General features: G+C 44.8%; 1 protein-coding gene across 1 annotated transcript in view; it reads right to left on the bottom strand.

The window, feature by feature from the left end:
- efnb2a (ephrin-B2a) overlaps positions 1-7,426 on the bottom strand; it is a 26,964-nt gene that overhangs the window by 15,430 nt on the left and 4,108 nt on the right. The window lies entirely within an intron of this gene.

The following is a 7,426-nucleotide window of genomic DNA, read 5'->3' as shown; positions in this document are numbered from 1 at the left end:
CTCTCTCTCTCTCTCTCTCTCTCTCTCTCTCTCTCTCTCTCTCTCTCACACTCTCACACACACACACACACACACACACACACACACAGTTGGAGCTTGAGTTGGAGGTGAAACCTTGTATTTATCTGCTAAACCAATTTGCCCCACGCTTGGATACAATTTGAAAAGTTAACCATGGATCCCTGGAGGCATTTAATGGCAAACTGAGAATATGGTGCAAGTAAAGAGACAGGAATGTGATGCAAATACTGACGACTGAACATGAGGGGAATATCTCGAGGGACCTTTTAGGTTTAACATGTAGATCATGATGTACTTGTGGTTCTGTGCATGTTTCTGGTGAGTGAGGGTATTTCGTTCTTTACCCCTTTGGTCTAGTGCTGGAACAATAGGTGAATTAAGCTGTTAGTTGATGAACAGAAAATTAGATGCGATCTATTTTGATAATCGACTAATTGTTTAAAATCATTTTTCAAGCCCAAATACCGAACATTCCCTAGTATCTCCTCCTTGCGTTTCATAGTAAACTCTTTGGGTTTCAGACAGTTGGTCAGTTAAAACAAAAGATTTGACGACGTCGCCTTGGACTTATTAGGATTTGTGTCATTTTAAAAAGTGAAAAATGTACTGATTATTCAGAAAGAAAAGATCTGTAGATGAACTGACAATGAAAGTAATCAATAGCTGCAGCCCTGTTTTGAATGTACGTTAGATAATTATTTTAGGAATTCATTCAGTCGGACAAACAGTTCAAATTAAATGACAAAAAAGCAGCAAATCCTCACATTTGATAAGCCTGAACCAGCAAATGTTTGATACTTCTGCCTGATACTGTACATAACCTCAATGATTAATAAGTTATCAAAACGATCTTCTGATGATGGCCTCATCCTTTCCCTCCTCTCCTGTTCTTCTGTCTCGCTCACAAACCTTCATCCACCCAAACATGTATGTAAAACGTATATATACTGTAAATACATCGTGACTGTGGGCGGGCCCGCCATCTCCACCTGAACTTTGACTTCTTTTCTTGGAAGAAAGCACAGGAGAGCCTCAGATCGCCTCATTACAAAAGCAATGAGAGCGAAAGCAGCACACGCCTGTGCTCTCCCAGTGAGGACTGAGCACCAGAGTATACGGCTCTTACTCTCTTCTTCCCCGACTACAAAGACAGCCACCGCAGGGCGGCAGGGGACCAACACACAGGGGACGGGTGGAAAGCACAGTCCATTTATAATTAACAAAGAGCACTAAATGAAATAGCGGGGGGGAAATTCAACGCATATCAGTTTTATATACATATAAACATGCTGCTTGCTCTCACAGAAACATGTTCCTTCCTCTCTCTCTCTGTCACACACTCACTCTGTCTCTCAAACGTAAGGACACAGACACATGCATTATTTCTCCTTCCTCCTCCGACAGCATGCATCATCTTCTTCGCTTCCGGCATGAGCTTGGGCATTCGGATGCACACGTGCACACGCTCACACATGCACACGCAGCGGCTAACTAGGCCGAGCGAATATCTTTTCTGCCCCCTGGGGACACACTCAGCAGTGGTACAGTGTGCCCAGTGATGGACACAGGGAGAGAGAGAGAGAGAGAGAGAGAGAGAGAGAGAGAAATGGAGGAAAGGTCCTTAGAAGTGAGTGGGGGGCTTCTACACAAACACTGTGGAGCTGTAGGTGTGTGCATTAACCTTGTGTCATGCATGCAAGCGGGCATGTGTGTTTGTACAGGGATGGAAGCATGCATGCATGTGCTTATTTTATCTTTCGGTGTATGCGCACGTTAGTGTGTGCGTGCGTGCGTGCGTGAGTGTGTGTGTGTGTGTGTGCGTGCGTGCGTGTGTGTCTGTGCGTGTGTGTGTATGTGTGTGTAGCTCAGCTTGTGGTGGCCTTTATTTAACTACAGAGATTAATCTAGAAGTGCTTCAGTCAGGGGCGTAAATATAGACTGCCTGGGGCCCATGGGGTGGGGGGGCCCGCGGGGAGAGCAGGCCAACATACTACCATACTATTCAGTACGCCAGAAAATATTTAGAATGTCCCAATACATCACATCGCATACATCACATTTTGCAGTTTGCTCACCCACAGTCCTCTGAGCAGATATATGAGCAAGAGTGAGGCTGTATTCAAAACCGTCGACTATGTCGGAGGCAGTATGCAGTATATGTAACTTATGTGTTGATTCATTCTGCAGGATGCTTGGCCTGGTCTGGTTAAACAAGCTCTTAATGCACTGGACAGAAAAAGACTCATTCCACTATTGCAATATCATCAAAAAATACAACTTGTTGAGCTTTGAATTTATTTATTTAGTGTGTGACCAATACTTTACAAGATACGCATGGTTTAGCTCCCCCACCCCTGAAACAAGTTATTCCAACAGCTCATGGTGAAGAGAGACATGAAGAGACATCAGAGACTGTAAGCATAATATATTGTCCTGTTCAGTTACAGCAACACGTCAGTGGAATGAATCCCCAACAAACGTATTTGTTTTAGTCACTTTCAGAACGAATGTTACAAAGGGTCATGTGCTCTCAGTCAGTTCATGTCATGATGGACATTTGTGTATTTAAACCATCCAGCCAACAGCAGGGACAGAAGAGCCTCTTGAGGCTGGTCTGTGGAGGGATTACAGCCGGGTTCAGATTCATACCAAGCTGATGCATACCACAAATAACAACTCACGTCAACATGAAATCTGGACCGGTTGCTTTAAATGCAACCGGTCCAACAATAATTTGTTAAGGTAAAATAGTCATTATTATTCTATAACAAAATCATATATGTTTATTGTAAATAAACTATATATAAATACTATAAACAACTTTGATATTAAATACACCTGACAACCATTCACATCCTGTTTGTTTTCCTACACAAACAAGATTCTGACTTTTAGAAGCACTTATGGGCGGAGCTACAGTAAAACACTCACACACACATACAGTCACAGGCCCACGCCTACTGTACACATGTATTCATGGTGAACAGGTAAATCATTTCTGATGATTCATTTCACCTTTCTGACAATACTATCAACAGGGCGTCGGACCTCCTGCTCTGCTGCATGAATGCTATCACCACGGGAACTGGGCGACTTGCAGGAGATCAAACATGACTAAACCTACGAAACTAACAAACAGGGGCAGCTGCATGACACACACACACACACACACACACACACACACACATGCAAGAGCTAAAGGAAATGTCCCCATCTCTCTCTGTCCCTGTTCCTCTCACATACACACTGAATATGAGATATGCTATCACAAAGGCTGTATCCTGTTCTTTCACTGCCTTTACAATTCAATATGGAGATCTGCCTCGGCCGGGGGCAGCGAAGAAACACGACCAACACACACCATCCTCTCTATTACCCTCTTGTATTTTAGCTGATTCGCAGCACAGTGCAGGATAATGAAAGCATTCACTAAATGCTGACAAAGAAGAGTACAACAGTTTGGATGTGTGTTTAAAGATAAGCTGCCAACAGGCTGATTGAGGGCAAACATGAGCTGGTCTGGATCGAGTCCTCAGAGAAACACAAAGGGAGGGGAACCAGAGGAGAGACGGAGACGGGGACAGTGTCTCGTTGGACACTCGTTCATCAGTCTACGCCTCCCTCCTGTGCTCCGTAACCCCCCCAACGCACGTGCTCTTTGCGATGGGCGAGTGTGTGTGTGTGTGTGTGTGTGTGTTTCTGATACCAGACACCTGGACCAGTGGCAGCCATTAGAACCAGACAGCAGGTACACAAGGTCACGCAGACAGGCTGAGGAGCCTGATGCAGATACCAAGGATGAATACGGGGGGGGCAAACAAAAGGTAGCCCCATCATCTCATGATTGTAAATGCATTTGACCCCCACCTTGCTTTAAGGCCCCCCCCCCCCCACCATAAATACCCCTGTTTAAGAGAGCTGAGCCCTTCATCACATGAGGCCTGAGACGCTGTTACATCAGAATGTAAACTATGGTGATGTAATGTACAGACATTCATTTACTGCGAGTCATCTTCACTGAGTTGGCTGTTCCTTAAATACAGTTAACCTCTTCATGGCCGCTGTTCATCCTGTGGGACACCAGCAGTATGTAGAACTAGAAAAGTGAGTTAAATATGAAAATGTAATGCAGATATTGATAGAATAACTCTTCTCTTTAGCTCACTGTGGTCATAAATAATGCATGGCGTACAAACTCACTTACAAAACACAATGTCTCACTGTCAGAGCGGTCAGTCCAGCAGAGCATCAACTCTTTGTCTAAACTCATCACAATCAAAAGTGGTCATTTTCCTGGAGAGAAATATCTGCTGTGAGTGAAGCGCCTCTACGTGATGATGTGTAACCGTACAGACAAAGTATTAATGCGTGAAGAAGACACACAATGTGCCAAAACAAAGTAAAACAACACAATGAGAAATGATTATAATATGTCAGAGCACGAAGATGTTGTGTTAGTTGCACTGCAGCAGATAGTTCATCAATACATTACTGACCAGCTCAGTTCTTTTTAATGATCAATTGTTGAAGCAATTTAAAGTTGCATTTATAAAGTAAAAATAACAAAGATGTTTGTGAGGATTTGCTGATTTCGTTGAGACTTTTCACGGCTTTTACCTTTGAGGTCGTTTTGAACTTGGAATGTGTTTTTATTTTAATTTTTACAGACCAAACAAGTCGATCACTTTAAAAATGATCAAAGGATAAAAAACAAATAGTGATGAACAGATACCGATATCGGTCAGATGTTGACTGAATAACTGTCTCTTCAATTCAATTCTATGCTGATATACATATAATATATAATATATATGTAATATATATCATATATTATATGATTATCAGACTCTGGATCTTTAATGTAAGTTCTGATCAGTTTGTCGCTGCATTGAGAAGGTTTACAGTCGACTTGTAGTTTCTTACAACTTTGAAGATTTCTCACCAAAGTTGCTGGTGCACGATTTATCATTTTAATAATTAATGAATAACAATTCAGTCATTTAAATCTATGTATATATTTTGTTAAGAAAGCAACGAAAGTCAAGTGTCCTGACACATTAAAAAGCATCATCCCAGTGACGGACACACAGAGAGGCATGCAGCTCAGTGATGAAACTCTGGTGTCGGCCGGTACCCACAGCCCATAATCCATCCATACCGGGGCTGACAGTCCGATCGGTGCACCCAACAAACATAATGGACATCGTTACGAGCTGCAGTCCAGTTTTTCGGTCATGACATGCATCTTCCATCCTTCCCCACTCGATCAGTGCACTCTCGCACAACGTACAATCACAGGGAGGGAGAGAGAAGGAAAGAAAGGAACGGAGAGACGTACAGTGGCACTCTTCTTCTCCCTTCTTTCATCAGTGTTTATCTGACGATCTGCCCTCCTCCTCTTCCCTACAAACAGACACACTGCTCACACAAAGCCAGCAGGAGAGAAGCTGTCGGCTCTATCAGCCTCATTCCTCTCGTCTCTAACCGAAGCGTCGGGACATTTGGTGGGGAGGTGAGAGCAGCCACAGGTGCCTGAACTCTCTCCTCACAACCTCCACGTCTCTGTCAGAGCTACAAATAAAGGCTTTTATTAAAACTGTGATGCTATTCATAATGAAACGGTGAAAATCAGACAGCTGCCATTTTCTTCCAACAAAAAGTCCTCGTAGCTTTTCTTGTGAAACGGTTTTAAAGCAACGACTTGTGCTTTGTGAAAAACACAACACATCGATGCAGTTATCTTTAGGAAAAATAAATATGAACATATTGAAACATAGTGAAATATGGAGCTGAACATTTTAGGTTCTGGGCACTTTTTAAACCAAGCGTCGGTCTCTTCCTCACGTGAGGAAGCTGCAGACGCTCTGCGTGATTCCTGCAGACTTGAAGTTAAATTTGCCGTGTGACATCTGTTATCCCAATTATCTTCTAACCTTAAAGTTTGGTGTCTTTCTTAGTGCGTGTGTGTGTGTGTGTGGGGTGGGGGGGGCGTTTGGGCAGAAGGGAAGAAAGGAGGACAGGGAGGACTGTAGATCTACTGTCAGAGGTTATGCTGCTGCTTGTGTCGCCAGTGAAGGAAATGAAAGCAACAAAAGTCAGATCTCTCTGTTTTCCACTGGATGGCTGCTTCCATGTGTGACACACCGGAGCACCGGGTGTGAACTCCAGACTCCATCTTGCCTCCGTCCGAATATTTACTGCCGATCGAAAGCAACTGTTTGACTCTGAATCTGCAGCTGCGGTGCGAGGATTCATTAAGGCAGCAGACAAAAGAGGCCAAGCCGGGGCATAGTGAGGGTTAATCCAGCCGCAACTCTTCACGGCGCCCCGGCTTTCGCCCTCTGTCGGCCGAGGGGACAGGGGTCTTTACGCCCCCCCCCCCCCCGTGCTGTCTGTGCTCCGAGCCCTCGGCCTACCTTTCATCTAGTAATCCAGGCCTATGAGTTCTGAGCAGGCCTAGACATAATTACCCTCCACGCCCCAAGGGGCCCCGACGCTATCTTCCCTCACTCTCTATTTCTCTCCTTTCACTCCCTGTTCTTTTATTACAACATCTTAATCATCAACTTTTCTCTTGGCAGTAATCATTAAAAAGCTGCGTCAACCTCCATAACCCGGCAGTGTGAACTCTGTGTCGAACACGGCAGGACTTAACTTTCTCCTCTTCCTCTTCCTCTTCCTCCCCTCGCCATCCATGCCGATCGATGTAGCGAAATGAAAGCAACTGATCTTCCTCTCGCTCGGCTCCAGAGAGAAAGGACAAAATTAGAGGCACTGCGGGGGTTATGGAAGGAGGGCTAGTCGGAGGAAGAGGGAGGGTTTCGCCGCGACATTCAGCACAAGGCCTCGTCAGTCATTCATGATGGAACCCCCCCTACATTCACAAAAGAGGACCCACAGAGGTGCCCCCGTCACTGCCCGGTCACAAGGGGCCTTTGGGCTTCTATGTAATCTCTTAATGAACTGCAGTGGAGGAGAGGGAGCGCTCCTTTTACATAAACCATGTAAAGCAGGCCTCTCTTTTGTTTCCCTCTCCCAACTACAAAATGGATTACCACAAGAAGGAGGTGTGTGTGATGTGATGGGGAGATTGGGGGGCGGGAGGGGGGAGGAGGTGGTGGGCTCATTCTCTTGTTGTTGTTTTTCGTAGGTTCATGCATAAGGGCAGTAAAGTAGTAGAGCGCAAACAACAATGAAGTTTAATCGACACAACCGAGGGTCCTGTGAAAGGTTTTTAAAAAACAAATTTGATAGCTGAGGGAGAGACAGAGAGAGAGAGAGAGAGAGAGAGAGGAAGAGAGGGAGAGACAGAGAGACAGAGAGAGAGAGGGAGAGAGGGAGAGAGAGAGATAGAGAGGGAGAGACAGAGAGAGAGAGGGAGAGAGGGAGAGAGAGAGATAGAGAG

This window comes from Anarrhichthys ocellatus, unplaced genomic scaffold (genome assembly GCF_004355925.1).
Source record: "Anarrhichthys ocellatus isolate YVR2014 unplaced genomic scaffold, GSC_Weel_1.0 scaffold50, whole genome shotgun sequence".
NCBI classification, from domain to species: domain Eukaryota; kingdom Metazoa; phylum Chordata; class Actinopteri; order Perciformes; family Anarhichadidae; genus Anarrhichthys; species Anarrhichthys ocellatus.
The sequence above is the reverse complement of the archived record's forward strand: the minus strand, read 5'-3'. Positions and strand labels throughout refer to the sequence as shown.